Raw genomic sequence first — 19,653 nt, 5'->3', positions numbered from 1 at the left:
TTTCAGCAGGATAATGCACGACCGCATGTTGAAGGTTCTGTATGGGCCTTTCTGGATACAGTAAATGTTCGACTGCTGCGCTGGCCAGCACATTCTCCAGATCTCTCACGAACTGAAAACGTCTGGTCAATGGCGGCCTAGCAACTGGCTCGTCACAATACGCCAGTCACTACTCTTGATGAACTGTGGTAGCGTGTTGAAGCTGCATGGGCAGCTGTACCTGTACACGCCATCCAAGCTCTGTTTGACTAAATGCCCAGGCGTATCAAGGCCGTTATTACGGCCAGAGGTGAATGTTCTGGGTACTTATTTCTCAGGATCTATGCACCCAAACTGCGTGAAAATGTAATCACATGTCAGTTCTAGTATAATATATTTGTCCAATGAATACCCGTTTATCATCTGCATTTCTTCTTGGTCTAGCAATTTTAATGGCCAGTAGTGTAAATTCGAATGTGGGCCCTAGCAGCACTAAAACAACTCAATGGCAATCCTATAAGAGAGGAAATGAAGGGCGAGCTGGAATTCCAGAACCACCGATCAGTGATGCAAATGCCTGCATCACGAAAACGTGACGGAGCCATGAAACCGGGACTATAGAGCAGTGGAATGGTGTCATGTGGTCGGATGAGTCGTGTTTCACACTATTGGGAACTTCCGGCTGTCAGTTTTGAACACGGCTGTTAGTCAGCAACCATATACTAGTTTCAATATAGGATTATATAGCCACCTGGTAGCACGTAACTGGCAGGTACATTAACGTCGGTTTCGACACCTACTAGGAGTTTCTTCATCAGAATGAAATTTTACTAAATCATAAAATTACATTCCTAGAAGGCAATGGTTCGAGTTTAGAGCAGCTATGCTCGAGTCAAAAGTAAACACGCCAGGCTAGCCGAGAGCGCCGATGCGCTACTTCATGGACGCGGGTTGGCGCGCCAGCCCCGGTTTGAATTCGCCTGGCGGATTAACGACGAGGGTCGGTGGCCGGTGTGCTGGCCGTATGGATGTGGTTTTTAGACGGTTTTCCACATCCCACTAGGTGAATACTGTGCTGGTCCCCACATTCCGCCTCAGTTACACGACTCACAGACATTTGAAAAACGTTCGCACTATTTGATGGTTTACACTAGGGAATTGCATACCTTTCTTCTCGCAAAATAGTGACGAGTTCAGGTAACTATAATGTATGCGGGTAGTGATCACGCACTCTTCTCTCCAAAGTAGACCACAAAGGCTGAATTGTATTGAGATCTGCTGACTGTGGCGGCCAGGGGAGATGCGAAAATTCATCCTCGTGCTTACAAAACCAGTCCCGGACAGTGTGAGCTATGTGAATGGGGGACCTGTCCTCTTGGAACATCACATAATCTTCAGTGAACACACATTGTACCATGGGATGGACCTGATGGGCCAAAATGGTCACATAATCCTTAGCAGGAATGTCATCTTCCAGAGTAACCATTACGATCATGGGAAAACACGATATGGCTGCCCAAATGATCACAAAACCCCTGCCATGTTTTACTTGGGATATAAACCCAGCCAGAGGTTGCAGCATTGGTTTATACACCCAACTTGTTGCACAAAACTAGTAGGTACATTGACCTAGGTTTTGACACCTACAAGGGTTGTCTTCAGTTTTGATAAATCGTAAAATTACAATGCTAAAAAGCAATGGTCAGAATTTAGAGCAACTATGCTCAAGTCAAAAGTGAAACTGATGTTGTTCCCACCTAGGTACACGTGGAAAGGCTAGAACGTTTTATTTTACTTTTGACTCGAGCATCATCATTTTGTTTGGGCCTTTGTCCCACTTCAACACGGGGTTGGCCTTTTTACTACAGATTTGGCAGTTTTATTTGCAAAGGGTGGCTGGATGCCTATCCTGTCGCCACCCTGTACCCCTCCCCCCCCCCCCCCCCCCCGGGATGGAATTAGGAATTAGTGTTCTACAGCTGTCTGCATCTAGTGTAAACCATCAAATAGTGCGAACGTTTTTCAAATGTCTGTGAGTCGTGTAACTGAGGCGGAATGTGGGGACCAGCACAGTATTCACCTAGTGGGATGTGGAAAACCGTCTAAAAACCACATCCAGACGGCCAGCACACCGGCCACCGACCCTCGTCGTTAATCCGCCAGGCGAATTCAAACCGGGGCTGGCGCGCCAACCCGCGTCCATGAAGTAGCGCATCGGCGCTCTCGGATAACCTACCGGGTTTACTTTTGACTCGAGCATAGCTGCTCTAAACTCGAACCATTGCCTTGTAGAAATGTAATTTTATCCATGCAGGGTGTGTATGTACCCAACCCAAGCGACTGGGACCTGTTTTGAACTCATGTTTCCCCCGTATTTTCTTGTAGACAACAGCATCGTTTCAAACAAAGTGATAATACTGCTGGATCGCCCAATTACGACACTTCCCTGCGTAGACAATAACATCGTTGGCGAACAGTCTTAGCGTCAGTGGTATCCGTAGCACGACGCGTCACGTCCCCCATCATCAGCGAGAAAGTGGATGCTGAACATCGCAAGGTAAGTGTCGGATACAGTTGCTGATGGTTGTCCATCGTACGGCGTTCATTGTATGCCAGTGAAACTTCATCATGCGAGGCCATTACCTCCTCTATCGTGTCTAGTATCTTGGAAAGTTCAAAATGGCTCTGAGCACTATGGGACTTAACAGCCATGGTCATCAGTCCCCTAGAACTTAGAACTACTTAAACCTAACTAACTTAAGGACATCACACAACACCCAGTCATCACGAGGCAGAGAAAATCCCTGACCCCGCCGGGAATCGAACCCGGGAACCCGGGCGTATCTTGGAAAGTCTGAGTGCTGCAGCACCCCCGGCGCCGCCGGCTGGCGCGTTCCCCCGCAGCGCCCCCGCGACCTGTCCTGTCCCCCTGTTCCCACTGCTGCTGCTGCTGCCACTACTACCTCTACAACAATAACAGCGGTGCCCGCGGCGCCCCGTCGCTGCCGGCCTATTTGGAGAGCAGTTTTTGTGCCCGGTGCCGCGCCGCGCGGCATAAAACCCACATCAAAGGCGGCTGAGTGGCAACAGGGGCGCCACGACCTGCTAAGAAGATGCGTCAGATACGTCAGTCGCGACAGTTCAAAGGAAGGCGTCCCCCCGGGCCGCCTTCTTACAACCACCAGGGAGGCAGCGGGAGAACCGGGAAGCGGCCCTCTGCCGGCCTGTCCGTCACCACGGCGGTCCTCTCTCCTTCCCAGCGTCTAATATTTCTGGTTACGAAGGAGGCTGTTCTGTAGAAGGAGGCGAAAATCTGGACAATCACACTCGTCTTCATAGGGCACTTCACATTAGACGTCGACAGGCCGTCACGTCACGTCACGTCACGTCACGTTAATTCTCTCAGCCCAGCACCGAACTGCGAAAGTGAGCTGATGAGGTACAACACGTGACACAAAAAGTCGGAGTACAGTAGCGGAAATGAGGAAATAACAACAATAAAATCAACAAATTTTATTAACGCTCAAAAAACGGAATTTCTTCGTTAATTTTATGCGGTAAAGCGCTGAGGAGAGAAGCAACATGTCAAAATATCGACATTCGTTAGTTATCGAAAATATACACGTACTCGCACACCAAACAATACTTATAAGGGAATAAATAGAGCTTGTTAACCTAACTGATTATCATTATCTTTCTTATATATCAAACACATCACAAACAAATTTATTTTTCTCCTTCAATAGAGTTGACTTCTTCACATAAAAAAAGCTTTTTAATGAAAATTGATTCATCGTCGCATGTTCTTATTTATACACAATGCAGGTGTCAGCTCTGTTCTGTTATTGTAAAACTTAAATTACTTTTCGTTTTCAGATATCCGGCTTCGTTTATGGAAGAACACTCAGTGGAAAAATATCGAATTCGTCATGGAACATATGCAATTCGCAACGAAAATTAATCAGAATAATAAAATAAAGCCTCAGAACGCCACTACTATAACATGAGTAAGCGCGGCGAAAATAGTTGAGTTCCCCCTCCCCCCCCCCCCCCCAACACCAATGTCATTGTCAAAATTTTAGGCCCGCATCTCGTGGTCGTGCGGTAGCGTTCTCGCTTCCCACGCCCGGGTTCCCGGGTTCGATTCCCGGCGGGGTCGGGGATTTTCTCTGCCTCGTGATGGCTGGGTGTTGTGTGCTGTCCTTAGGTTAGTTAGGTTTAAGTAGTTCTAAGTTCTAGGGGACTTATGACCCCACCAGTTGAGTCCCATAGTGCTCAGAGCCATTTGAACCATTTTGAATCAAAATTTTATTTCCGAGAAACCTTGTCGGTGACGTGACGTGATGTGACGCACCGTGCCGTAGAATGTTGCCATTTGAAATGTATTCTGCAATGTTTTGACGTGACGGAGAGTGTGAATAGGTCTTTATTCACCATAGCAGTTACCTTTTAGTGTACCAGTTACGTAGAAAACTGGACTGGGAAAGCACGGGAAAGGAGATTAGCCATGTACTTTTCATGGGAAGCATCCAAGTATTCTTCTGAAGTGAATTAGAGAAAATCTGTGCAGTCTTTAGAAAATTAGAACGTTCATCCTCCCAAATGCAAATCTAGTGTCTTGTCTCTGCTTGCCATTGCTCGGTAATTATGTAGTGAACCTCCTATCTTACTGACCGTTTTTAATACATTATAGGGCACCAGATCATTGAAGATGCATCAACAATGACCAAATTTTGTTGTTCCGAGGACACATTACGTGTTGGAAAGCAGCTAATATAAAACAGCGAATAAATCACTAATGCACCAGTAATACGTATTTGCGTGAAAACAGAAGTAACAAACTTCAAAATGCTATGTCCTCTTTAATAGACCATTTATTCAGATTACCGGTTTCAGCTAATTATGTTGCCATCTTCGGATCTTATGCTCTACACTGCAAAGCGTCTCATGTGAACAATAGTGTGTGTCACACAATAAACAGACATTCCAAGAACGTTCATGGCTTAGTATACCGATATGTCAGAAGTAAGACATATGGCCTGTATACAGCGTTTAAGAGAGCATGAGCATGTATATGCGGTGTACTGTGTATCATATTTTATATAACGTTTGTTTTACTTTTGCTATGCCGATATATCCGTCATGTGTATTCTTGGAATGTCTTTTTATTATGTGACACAAATTATTGTTCATATGGACGAGATCCTTCGAAGTGTAATGCGTAAGATGCGAAGATGGCAACACAATATGCTGAAACCGGAAATTTGAATAAAGGCACAACATTTTGAAATTTATTACTTCTATTTTCATATCAGTGTAGATCGCCCCCATAGTGGAATGACTTTAGTCATAAACAACGTCTGTTTTCAATAAACCAAAAAAATGAACATTTTCTCAGAGCGCTTCTCCTACGTGGGAGGTTGATTGCGCCTTAATTACTCACTGTGGGAATCTAAATGCGACTGTGCGTGAGATATATACACTGATGATTACTAAAACTGCAGCACAATTAAGGTGACATGCAACAAACGTCAAATTGCCATGATGTGTACCACATACTTGGATATGCAAAGTTTATCGTTTTAGCGCACGTGCACATAGGAGGTGGGTCTGTATGCAAAGAAACAATACATTCAGATAAACCTTTGTTCATGTTGTGGGTGCAGTGATCTTCAGTCCGAAGACTTGTTTGATACAGCTCTCCACTCTGCTCTATCCTGTGCAAGTCTGTTCAACTTCGGATAACTACTGCAACCTACATCCTTCTGAATCTGCTTACTGTATTCATTCCTTGGTCTCTCTCTCATCTCCTTCCACCTTTGAGCTTTCCATTCTTTGCTTAGGACTTTTTTTCCACGCGATTTCTTGATATTCATATAGCTGCTTCTCTTTTCTCCAACAGCTTCTTTAATTTTCCTGTAGGCGGTACCCATCTTTCCCATAGTGAAATATGCTTCCAAAACCTCACATTTGTCCTTTAGCCACTCCTGTTTAGCGATTTTGCGCTTCCTGTCAGTCTCATTTTTTAAACGTTTGTTTTCCCTTTCGCCTGCTTCATTTGCTGCAATTTTATATTTCCTCCTTTTATCAGTTAAGTTCGATACCTCCCATGTTATCCACAGATTTCTAGTAGGCCCTGTCTTTTTACTTACTTGATCCTCTGCTGTCTTCACAACTTCATCTCTTAGAGCTACCCATTCGTCTTCTACTTGTATTCCTTTCGCCTGTTCTTGTCAGCCGTTACCTATTGCTCCCTCTGAAGCTCTCAACAACCTTTGGTTCGTTCAACTTTTCCAGGTCGCGTCTCATTACTTTCCTACCTTTTACAATTTCTTCAGGTTTAATTTACAGTTCATAACCAATAAACTGTTATCAGAGTCCACATCTGCCCCTGGAAATGTTCTTCAATTTAACACTTGGTTCCGAAATCTTTGTCTTACCATTATGTGATCAGTCCAGGTCTCTTCCACGATCTTCTTTCATGATTCTTAAACCAAGTGTTAGCGACGATTAAATTATGTTCTGTGCAAAATTTCATAAGGTGGCTTCTTCTTTCATTATTTGTGCCCAGTACATATTCACCTATTATTTTTCCTTCTCTTCCATTTCCTACTACCGAATTCCAGTCCCCCATCACAATCAAATTTTCGTCTTCCGCAACTATCTGAATAATTTCTTTTGTCTTATCCTACATTTCTTCAATCTCTTCATCATCTTCGGAGCAAGTTGGCTTGTAAGCTTCTTCTAGTGTGTTAGGTGTTGGCTTTGTGTCTACTTTGGCTGCGGTAATGCATTCACTCTGCTGTTCATTGTAGCTACCCCGCATTCCTATTGTTTTATTCATTATTAAACCTACTCCTACTTTACCTCTATTTGATTTTTTATTTACAACCCTGTATTTACCTAAGCAGAAGTCCTGTTCCTCCTGCCACCGAACTTCAACAATACCCACTGTCTGACTTCAACCTTTCCATTCCCCTTTTTAAATTTTCTAACCTCCTGCTCATTTAAGGGCTCTAACATTCCACGTTCCAATACATAGAACGCCAGTTTTGTTTCTCCCCGCTCGGACATCCAAATGGGGAACTATTTTACTTCTGGATTATTTTACCCAAGAGGACGCCATCACCGTTTAACCATGCAATAGAGTGGCATGCCCCCAGGAAAAATGACGGCTCTAGTTTCCCATTGCTTTCAGCCGTTCGCAGTACCAGCACAGCAAGGCCGGTTTGGATGGTGTTACTGTGGTGTCACCGCCAGACATCACACTTGCTAGGTGGTAGCCTTTAAATCGGCCGCGGTCCGTTAGTGTACGTCGGACCCGCGTGTCGCCACTATCAGTGATTGCAGACCGAGCGCCGCCACACGGTCTAGAGAGACTTCCTAGCACTCGCTCCAGTTGTACAGCCGACTTTGCTAGCGATGGTTCACTGACAAATTACGCTCTCATTTGCCAAGACGATAGTTAGCATAGCCTTCAGCTACGTCATTTGCTACGACCTAGCAAGGCGCCATTACCAGTTACTATTGATGCTGTAAAACATGTATCGTCAAGAGCGATGTTCACCTATTATGGATATTCTACCAGTTACCTCCTTTTTTCTGGAGTCTAAAATCCGTGTCCTGTTCCACACCTCACGCCAGCCTGCGTGAGCTTAAACGCGTGCCTTTCGGCTTCCTGTCATAGTGGGTTGGCTGTCGTGCCAATCCACAACAGTTACAAGGCCAGATCTGGCAATCATCCGGACTGTTGCCGCTGCAACTACTGCAAAGCCTGCTGACCCTATTGAGAAATCACACGTTGTCTGGCCTGTGAACAGATGCCCCTTCGCTGTGGTTGCACCTACGGTACGGCTGTCTGTATCGCTGAGGCACGCAAGCCACCCCACTGACGGCAGGGTCCGTAGCTCTTGGGGGGAAGGTCACGTTATGTCTCACATCAAAGGGATAGAAGCCCACCAGGACGTGTCGGAATTCGTCAGAGGCAGGATAGTAGCCTACTGTGACTGTGAGTCACTGTGCTGCCGTGTAGCCACTCACGTCAGTCATGATCCGACGACTGTCACGCGAACATGCAGTCGGTGGGTTGAGGAGGGCCACACTCGACGCTATGCAGGATTTCGGCGGTCTTATCTCGTCTGGCACCGAGAGCACAGACGTGCTGCTCGTTCGAACGTGCAATAACATATACTCACGTCATCAAACATGACTGTGGAAACGGGCTTGTTGATAGCAAGACGGACCGCACGATGACGTGTGGAGCACAACGTACCATCACCAAGGCGACGATTGTTGCGGCTTGCATTGATGCGGAAGCAGAGAGACGAGCGGCGACGATTGCACGCCGAAAGAAGACGCTGGACACAGGTGTGGCGCCGTGTGGCGCTCTCAGAGGAATCCCAGTACTGTGAGGAAGATCATAATGGAGGGGGCGGGGCCTCCGAGGCGAACGAGCGTTCCCAGATTGGATTCGTCGTCGTAGCAGTGACCCGTCACCTGTTGTTATGTTATTTGGTGCTATTACGTACACTATACGACCACCTCTGATTCACTAGCCGGTAATGCGGACAGTAGCTGCTGCATTTGTCATGTCAGGTGGGTTGGCCTATTTTCGAGGTCTCCATGTCATCATCTTTCAATAAGATAACACAAGACTGCAAGTTGCCCGTGCTGTTCTGACCTACCCGATAAAAAGAGTGTTCTACTGTTCGCCTGGGTAGCACGTTCTCCAGACCTCTCACCCTTTGAATACATCCGGCGACGTGCCACCATTCGCCAGCCACTACTTTTGACGTAGTCTGGCACAGAGCTGAAGCAGCGTGGAATGACGTAACCGTAAATGTAGTTGAAGCTCAGTCTGAGTCGATCTGCAGTCAAGTTAGAGCTGTTACACTGCCAGAGATGGCAGCTCTGTATACTAAATTTATCATATTGTGAACCTCAAATCAGCTACAAATTTCATCATGTATTCTTGAAACGATTTTATATTTGTGCAAAAAGTAAAATTTCGGTACTGGCTGTCCTTCCTAGTGTTACAACTTTAGTGACAAGCAATTTACATTACAAATGTGTATCGACATTGTACCGTCATCCCCATTCTCTACCTCCTGGAGCACAAATCTTTGCCCGTTTTACGCCGTTCTTCAGCTTTAATATGTTACTCCGCCAACAAAAGAAGGAGGTGCTCAAGCTTCCTACATACTCTCAGTTCTTTGGCGGTCCTCTCGTTCATGGACACACTTTGTTGGATTTCTTCTGAGTGAGTAGCGGATCCCGTTAGTTCCCAGGCGTCACATATCTTTTCATAGAGAGAAAATAGGCCGCGTCCAGGTGTTTCTTTACACAACGTAATGCTGTAGGGAGTGAGGGGGATTTGATCACGCCCAACAGTGCCTCGGTTCCGGAATTTGCTCACAAGTAAGCAGCTAAAGGGAATGAGACGTGCTGAAATTAGTGCTGCAGGGTACTGCAGGGGCATTTTGTCGCATATTTAAAAAATGCAATATCTAAAATGCAATAGGACAGTAGCTACAATGAATAAGCTTTCTAGGAAGTACTCAGAGTACAAAGTAGACGCCACAGGAAGAGAGTGGTTTGGGCGTTGACGGGAAATGTTGCGTAGACTCACGAGGTGTCACGTGAGCTCACGTGCCGAGCCGCAAGGCGTGGCAGTGCGTTGGCAGCGGCCACATATCATCAAACACGAGACCCCGCAGGGCGGCGTCCGGAAGCGCCAACGTGGAACAGGTGGCGTGGTCTGCCGCGCGGTGTAGAGGCGGATGTCGCGTAGCCCGTGGGGGAGAGCAGTTCAGACAGCGGCCCAAGACGGGCGTCTCTGTAGGCCAGGCCTGGGGTCTGGACTCGTAGTATTCGCTTTGGCTCTGCTCGCGCTCATACTCCTTCCACGGGATTTTGCAATCAGGAGTAGAGTACTTTCATTCAAATCATCCAATTCCTCCTCAGAAGGGCAATCAAAGATTTTAGTTATTCAAGCCCGTGGGGGAGATGTACAGTTACCGCTTGATGCGTGGAAGGAAATAATGAAAAGGTATGGATTAAAAATAAATAAAGATAAGAGTGAAGTAATGGTATTTGGAAGAGAGAAAGGAATCAATGGAAATATTACCTTGAATGGAGAACCCCTCAAAGTGGTAGAAAGTTTCACTTATTTAGGGAGTGAAATATCTAGGGATGGAAGAATAACTAACGAAATAAATAGGAGGTTACAGAAGGGAGGCAATTTCTACCAAACAATAAAACATCTGATTTGGAATAATGAAATTTCAGAAGGAGCAAAACTCCTGATGTATAAGAATTATTACTTCCCTATTCTCACCTATGGTGGAGAAACATGGACAATGAAAGAAAGGGACTGGAGCAGACTGCAAGCAGGGGAAATGAAATTTCTCAGAGCAGTTAAGGGAAAAACAAGAATGGACAGAGTAAGGAATGTAGAGATTAGAAAGGACCTCAAACAAGAAAGTATGAGAGAAGAAATTGAAAGAAAGAGATTAAGATGGTATGGGCATGTTAAGAGGATGCATGGAGAGACTCCCCAAAATTATGGAAGAACTAAAGATGGATGGGAAAAGACCTAGAGGGCGCCCAAGAACACGGTGGAAAATGGGAGTGAGAATATCTGTTGAAAGGAGAGGTGTGACCTGGCAGCAAGTGGAGGAAGAAAAGTGGTGGGAGGACCGAGCCAAATGGAGAGGACTCGTCAGCACCCAGACCCGGTAGTAGCTGGAGAGGGATTCGGATATAGATAGATAGATAGAGTTATTCAAGTCTTGCCTTTGTTCGATTATTTCCCGGCCGAGTACCAAGAACTCTTTCAAACTTTCAGTTTGCCATCTCCATGTCAGCTGACTGGACGGACCATTTCGGGTCTCCAATGTCACTGAGCGTCTACACCGGTCGCTGAACGCGACAGTTTGCTGGTTCCACTGCCAGATGACTATCTTATGCTTCCGTTGTCAAAGAATGACTTCTTTCTCATACGAGAGAATGCTCTCCGTGAGATCCTTAGTATACGGCTAATGCAATGTTAAATGACAGGCAGGCTTCGCTCTAAACGTCTTTTACTTATTAGTCCATTAAATTTCGAGCGTGCAACTGCGCAAATAAAATTTCCTCTACTGATGTTTCGGCCCCGTATCGTCCGGCCTTCCTCAGAGTTAGTCACAAGACTGACGACAAGATGCCACGCGCGGCCTTATATGCTCCACCGCCGCGGTACTGCGCATGTGGGTCACGGATGCTGGTCGGCGGCAAAGAAATACGCTTACAGATGCGCCGCCTGTGGCGAAGGAGTACAGGCATTCTATTCGTTTATCGATGTATGATCGGTGGCGGTGACACCATGACGACTTCTCTGCAGTTTAATTACCCCAAGAGGGATTTTCCATGCTTTGTCCAAATTAAAACTATTATCTCTATTTATTGAATTATTAGCTAATCTAATCTCTATAGCTTCCTTGAAGACAGATTCCAAAAAACAAGAGGCGTATGTTAAAATCTTCACTTCACTGTAATTCATGGAATGTGCTGTATCAATACAATGTTCGATACTCCACACGCCTCTCATGAACGGTGCGTGTTGTTTGACCTATGTACGACTTCTCACAATTTCCGCAACGAATCTGATACACACCAGCTTTACGAAGCTGTAAATCGTCCTTCATAGGGCCGAGTAAAGCTGCACTCTTCGTGGGGGGCCGGAAGATCACCTTAACACAGTGTTTCTCAAGAATACGGCCTATCTTCGAGGAAAGAGCACCTACATAGGGCAAAAACGCACTAGATCTGAAGGAAGTACTATCTTCTTCCCCATCACATACCTGCATTTTAGGCTTTGCATCAAATGCTCTACGAATTTGTTGCGGAGAAAATCCATTCGATTTAAAAATGCTCTTGAGTTATGTGAGCTCTTGTTGCAAATTGTCTTTATCGGATATACAGTGCGCCACAGGCGGCGCATGTATGAACGTATTTCTCTGCCGCCGACCAGCTTCTGTGACCCGCATGTGCAGTATCGCCGCGGTGAAGCATATGTAAGGCCGCTTGGCATCTTGTCGTCAGTCTTGTGACTCACTCTAAGGATGGCCGGACGGTACGCAGCCGAAATATCAGTAGAGGAAATTTTATTTGCGTGGCTGCGTGCCCGAAATTTAATGGACTATTCATTACGCCGCGAGAAGCTGAAAATGCACGTCATTTACTTATTATTTATATTTCGTTATTGTGAGTATAGGTAGAGGGGGAGTGGGGAGGGGGGAGAATAGACAAGAGGTAGCATTTGCTGCCTGTCCCTTCTTCGCCTGCCCTGAAATTTGAGGTTTGTACCAACTATACAATTTAGTTCTTGTGATATTACGCGTATCGTTACCGACCAACTTATTTATACTAAAAATTACAGTTTTAGAGTCATCACCACATCCCGCCCTCCGCCTTCCCCTCTTTCTATCCCCCACCCTTGGATAAATTTCTGCGGCCTCTGCTTTGCAAATAACAGGAAACATATTTTAAGATGATATAAGAATGATTTACACGATCTGAGGTGTACGAATTAGAATTGTAAAAGAGCTCCTAGAAATAGTAGAGCTGATTTTGTGAGCAGTGTTAGTTTTCTAACTAGAAATAATTTCAATCTGAATGTGAACAAAGCTAGTTTAATCATTAGACTACTTGAGTCGATGACAACAACTCATGCCTCCATTCCTATGGAGTGAAACAACACCGCAAGGGAGGTGTTTATGGTAACTTGCATCTGTGATCAACAGGGCATCCGATGTTTGTTCTTGACAGTAGTGTAACGCCTGAATTGGAGTAGCAGTACAAAAATTTCAATAACAATTAGTGCTATTTATGTTCTTTAAGAACTGATACAGGCTGTGGACCCGCGTTACAATAAGTTACTGGAAAACTTCCTGTGTGGAACTTTCTTTTGTAAGCACCTATGCAACCTCTGTCTGTATGTAATGGGAATTATACTACAACTCATTTCCTCGGCATACTTTCGTACTACTGGACAGTAAAATACTAAGTAAGTCCACGAATTAGATTTTGTTACACACTGACGGACACGTCATGAGGTGCATCTGCCGGCTACGCAGTGGTGTCATAATCGAAAGTCAACACGGGAGGCCCGAAGTACAAACAAGCTAGGAGCTGATTTCATGAGACATTTTAAGAGGGAAACCAAGAACAACTGATTCAGCCCTTTGACAACAGTATGGAACAGACTAAACGCTCTACTGTAATGAGCAAAGTATAGCAACTTCAACTAGAGATTTAAGAACACCTTTCAAGATGCAAACTTCGCTTAAAAGAATGAAAGCCTGAAGTTAAGCACTAGAGTAGACAAGAGTCTAACAGTCTCAGAAAACGAGAGTACATTTGGTCACCATTGGAGAGGAATCACGCCATCGCCTGCTATAAAACCTCCGGCCTCCTCAAGCTTATTCTCAGAGTTAGGCATTACCTGCATTACGGATACCGATGTGAGGACCAGCTCTGTTAAGTTGCAGGATACTCTGGTGAATTCAACAAGTGTCTACAAGCTGCCACCAACCTGCAGTCCACAGCTACAAATCTGCAGCCGTCCAGCTGCGGTGAAGACTTCTGGTGTGCAAGCCACAGCAGTCACAGAGGATGGAGGGTTGACCGATCTTCCAAGGGTCAAGGACTGATATGCCCGCCAGCAAGCTGTTCAACATAGGCACTGGCTGCCTGTGTCGATGCTACTGAGGCAGTGCAAGTGCTTCCTTAATGTCTCTACGCTGTGACTGCCACTCGGACTGTCCTTGTTGCAGCCTGGGTCTTCTACCTGATAGACAACAGGGTCATACAGATTTCTGGGCCGAGGCTAAGTGAAGCTTCACTCATCGAGAGTGCGGATGCTCTGACGGACGTCCACAGCTGCGCCAGACTGCGGGGAAGCACGGCAGCCGCAGCTACCTGCAACAGGGCCACAGCGCTGACGACGCGCAACACCAGGACCCGCTCTCAGCAGCTTCCTCGCCTGTTACTGACCTGCTACCTCACGCTTTCCGGCAGCGTGGACACAGCACGGTTGCTGCTACGCAGCGCAGGGAAGAAAATGGAGTGATTGTAAAAACTCCTGCCAATAAATTATTCAAAAGCTTTTTCAGGCGACCGTCAATAGCATCGATATACTTGGAAGAATGCGTGGTAAACATTGTGCTGTCTAACAATATATTTATTCACAATCGGTTTCGTTCATCGATCATCTTCATAGTGGAAAAATACGGTGACAACTTCACACGTCATACTTGCTGGCTCTGGCTCTGAGCACTATGGGACTTAACATCTATGGTCATCAGTCCCCTAGAACTTAGAACTACTTAAACCTAACTAACCTAAGGACAGCACACAACACCCAGTCATCACGAGGCAGAGAAAATCCCTGACCCCGTCGGGAATCGAACCCGGGAACCCGGGCGTGGGAAGCGAGAACGCTACCGCACGACCACGAGCTGCGGACCGTCATACATGCTGTTTAACCAGAAAAGGTGCCATTGCTAAGTGTCACTACCCATTTAGGAGGATTATGAGAAGACCATCCCGTCAGCTTGAGGCTGAAGAAAACCTCCTTCCGCCAGAAAACACACCTGTCGTCGACAATAACGACAAATAGAGAACTGTTGTGACCCGAGCAGGGTTAATTGCTATTACATGGTTACATTTTCAATGCTTTATGCTTGCTTAAGCCGGCATCATGGTGTGAAGTATCTTTTCCTACGTTTGCATGTCAGCTATAAAATCTTTTCTGGTTAAATAGAATGTATGACATGTGAAGTTGTCACCATATCTTGTAACCTCCCCACAAAATAATTCACCGTAATCTCTCAACACAAAATATTAACATAAATAATATTCACGTTTAGTGTAACCTCAGAACAAAATTTCTTTCCCATTTAACGTGCCCACAAAATTCTTTTCTCATTTACATCTACATCTACATCTAAATCTACATTTATACTCCGCAAGCCACCCAACGGTGTGTGGCGGAGGGCACTTTACGTGCCACTGTCATTACCTCCCTTTCCTGTTCCAGTCGCGTATGGTTCGCGGGAAGAACGACTGTCTGAAAGCCTCCGTGCGCGCTCTAATCTCTCAAATTTTACATTCGTGATCTCCTCGGGAGGTATAAGTAGGGGGAAGCAATATATTCGATACCTCATCCAGAAACGCACCCTCTCGAAACCTGGCGAGCAAGCTACACCGCGATGCAGAGCGCCTCTCTTGCAGAGTCTGCCACTTGAGTTTGTTAAACATCTCCGTAACGCTATCACGGTTACCAAATAACCCTGTGACGAAACGCGCCGCTCTTCTTTGGATCTTCTCTATCTCCTCCGTCAACCCGATCTGGTACGGATCCCACACTGATGCGCAATACTCAAGTATAGGTCGAACGAGTGTTTTGTAAGCCACCTCCTTTGTTGATGGACTACATTTTCTAAGGACTCTCCCAATGAATCTCAACCTGGTACCCGCCTTACCAACAATTAATTTTATATGATCATTCCACTTCAAATCGTTCCGCACGCATACCCCCAGACATTTTACAGAAGTAACTGCTACCAGTGTTTTTTCCGCTATCATATAATCATACAATAAAGGATCCTTCTTTCTGTGTATTCGCAATACATTACATTTGTCTATGTTAAGGGTCAGTTGCCACTCCCAGCACCAAGTGCCTATCCGCTGCAGATCTTCCTGCATTTCGCTACAATTCTCTAATGCTGCAACTTCTCTGTATATTACAGCATCATCCGCGAAAAGCCGCATGGAACTTCCGACACTATCTACTAGGTCATTTATATATATTGTGAAAAGCAATGGTCCCATAACACTCCCCTGTGGCAAGCCAGAGGTTACTTTAACGTCTGTAGACGTCTCTCCATTGATAACAACATGCTGTGTTCTGTTTGCTAAAAACTCTTCAATCCAGCCACACAGCTGGTCTGATATTCCGTAGGCTCTTACTTCGTTTATCAGGCGACAGTGCGGAACGCCTTCCGGAAGTCAAGAAAAATAGCATCTACCTGGGAGCCTGCATCTAATATTTTCTGGGTCTCATGAACAAATAAAGCGAGTTGGGTCTCACACGATCGCCGTTTCCGCAATCCATGTTGATTCCTACATAGTAGATTCTGAGTTTCCAAAAACGACATGATACTCGAGCAAAAAATATGTTCTAAAATTCTACAACAGATCGATGTCAGAGATATAGGTCTATAGTTTTGCGCATCTGCTCGACGACCCTTCTTGAAGACTGGGACTACCTGTGCTCTTTTCCAATCATTTGGAACCTTCCGTTCCTCTAGAGACTTGCGGTACTCGGCTGTTAGAAGGGGGGCAAGTTCTTTCGCGTACTCTGTGTAGAATCGAATTGGTATCCCGTCAGGTCCAGTGGACTTTCCTCTGTTGAGTGATTCCAGTTGCTTTTCTATTCCTTGGACACTTATTTCGATGTCTGCTATTTTTCCGTTTGTGCGAGGATTTAGAGAAGGAACTGCAGTGCGGTTTTCCTCTGTGAAACAGCTTTGGAAAAAGGTGTTTAGTATTTCAGCTTTACGCGTGTCATCCTCTGTTTCAATGCCTTCATCATCCCGGAGTGTCTGGATATGCTGTTTCGATCCACTTACTGATTTAACGTAAGACCAGAACTTCCTAGGATTTTCTGTCAAGTCGGTACATAGAATTTTTCTTTCGAATTCACTGAACGCTTCACGCATAGCCCTCCTTACGCTAACTTTGACATCGTTTAGCTTCTGTTTGTCTGAGAGGTTTTGGCTGCGTTTAAACTTGCAGTGAAGCTCTCTTTGCTTTCGCAGTAGTTTCCTAACTTTGTTGTTGTACCACGATGGGTTTTTCCCGTCCATCACAGTTTTACTCGGCACGTACCCGTCTAAAACGCATTTTACGATTGCCTTGAACTTTTTCCATAAACACTCAACATTGTCAGTGTCGGAACAGAAATTTTCGTTTTGATCTGTTAGGTAGTCTGAAATCTGCCTTCTATTACTCTTGCTAAACAGATAAACCTTCCTTCCTTTTTTTATATTCCTATTTACTTCCATATTCAGGGATGCTGCAACGGCCTTATGATCACTGATTCCCTGTTCTGCGCTTACAGAGTCGAAAAGTTCGGGTCTGTTTGTTATTAGTAGGTCCAAGATGTTATCTCCACGAGTCGGTTCTCTGTTTAATTGCTCGAGGTAATTTTTGGATAGTGCACTCAGTATAATGTCACTCGATGCTCTGTCCCTACCACCCGTCCTAAACATCTGATTGTCCCAGTCTATTGAAAGGTCTCTGTTGGATTCCTTTCATGTTTAATTTCTTAAATCTATTGTCATTTACGGCATAAATTCCTCTTCTAAATTTACTGTGGCGTTTATGACTATCTTGGAGGAGACTGAGTAGTGGAACGTGTTACTTTTACACATAAACAAGAACGATCTGTCACACTACTACACTTTAAAACACAGTTTATATGTAATTCATGTCACACAGTCTCATACGGAACCTACATCCGCTTTCTTTTATACACTGTGTATGATAAGATACTGTCATCCCCCTTCCCTTCTGTGTGAGAGGATGAATGAGCAAATGTATTTCTAGTTGCATGCTTGAGGGTAGCAGACAAGCCTGTCTGCTAGAGAACAGTAGGACCAACGTCGGAACAGGTAGCTTCGCTTTCTAAAAGCAAAGAGGTTTCTATCCTTAGTATGGTCCTGTCCGTCCGTTGTCATGTTGGTATAGGAAGCTGCCCCTCTGGTCACTTCCGTTTGTATTTGGGAAGCACGCTCGGTAGGAGCGCAGGTCAGTCGGTCCGGGGCGAGCGTCTGAAGTGGTAAGATCTCCGGCTAAGCGCGTGTCTGCTAAGTCCGCAGGACAATGGATTTCTTAAGTTCAGCCTAACTGAAAATTTAATCACCTTTATTTCAGGTTTAGCTCTAAAATATCTAATGTTATCTTAAATTGCAGCGCAGTGTAATTCTCGTGTGAAGTTCAGATTATTTTCCGGTAGCTGGTTTGTCACTACTTTGTGAGTAAAGTGGAACCACGTGTTGATCAGTAACTCTAAGATCAATCTTAAATGCGAATGCTTGTGTGATTATAACGTCTCGTCTTGACAATATTTTTCAATATAGCAACTTTTCTTTATGTTCAACCCACGTGGTGTGTACTTTGCGAGACCAGTACCACGTGCTTATATAACTGTTTGACCCGTCAGGTTAACAGTAAGACGTTAGTAACCAGTTCGAGATTTTTCTTTTGTAAATTGCTTTTCGATCTAATTTATTTTAATTATCAAAATTATTGTGGAGTTACACTCTTTGTGTAAACCAAGTTGACCACGTGAAGCATGTGGTGTAATCATCAAAGTAGCCCTCAGCTATTCCTTTCGCGAAGATTTCACAAAGAGTTAATATGAATTTAGTATACCAGTGTGTGGTAATTACATGACGGACAGGATTGTGCTACGAACGTAATTTCTTTGGGTGAAAATTTGAATCTGTTGGTAGTGGTTAACTTTCTCTTGCATACGTTTCAACGTTCTTTGTGTGTTGTTTTATGAATGCAGTGTTGTATGCAATCTCCCAATCTTGGCTCCATAATTTATGTGTTCCGTAAGATTGCAATCTAACATTTTCACAATCCTAAATAAGGCACCAGTTTAGTTAGGAATTAATTTTAATATGCTGAAAATTTCAATGATCAATGTTAAAATAAATTTCCAAATATAAACTGATTTATTTCTTTTTATTTAAATTCTCTCTTATATATATATATCACCGGTTGTCGTATGACTATTAAAAGATTATAATTAATGTTCGTCTGGTTGGGAATTTGGTAAGCTAGACAGGATACCTGGTGAAACAGTTGCTTAGTAATGCAAGATTAACTTCTCCAGACAGCTCACAGCTTTTAACCCGCTTTTATTGTCTATCAGTTCAGCTTACATAGCAAATTTAAGCAACAACGTTACACTATATCTATTAATGTAAGCTCAAAACAGAAAAATCTATATCTATTAATGTAAGCTCAAAACAGAAAAATTCCTAAACCTCTCAATTATAATTATGACGTTCACATTCATGTGTAACGTCGCAACAAAAAAAAGAAAATAATTTCAGTAACCTGGTAATAATACAATGTAACTAACCTCTCAATTAAATTGTCACTCAATTATGACTTTTCAATAATTGACTATGAATTTAACCTGGTAAATTTTGGACGTCAGCAGTGCTGCGTCATGGCCCTGAAAGATTATTCTGAATGAAAAAGGAGAAAAATTGTTACCTCAGTGAAGTCGCCGGATAAAGCACATATATCTGCTCTTAAAATAATGTTTTCTGGCATAGCCCTGTGCAATGCTGGCTGATAGATTTGTCATTTATGAAAGGAAGCAACTGATTTTTCTTTTGCAACAATCGGGATGATCATGGATGGGAGAAATTAGTAAATTCTTTAAATTGAAATGAATGGTTGTTAAAAGTTACTTTTTATGAGAAAGATTATTATTACGAGAATTTTAAAACATTTACATGGGACTTGAGATGACATTACTACATATGCGTGAGGCTGCTTTTTACCTTACATAATAATACTAAGGCTCCGGCATCGCTGCACCGCGAC

The sequence above is a fragment of the Schistocerca cancellata genome, chromosome 6 (assembly GCF_023864275.1).
Source record: "Schistocerca cancellata isolate TAMUIC-IGC-003103 chromosome 6, iqSchCanc2.1, whole genome shotgun sequence".
In the NCBI taxonomy this organism is placed as follows: domain Eukaryota; kingdom Metazoa; phylum Arthropoda; class Insecta; order Orthoptera; family Acrididae; genus Schistocerca; species Schistocerca cancellata.
This window is presented reverse-complemented; position numbering follows the sequence as displayed.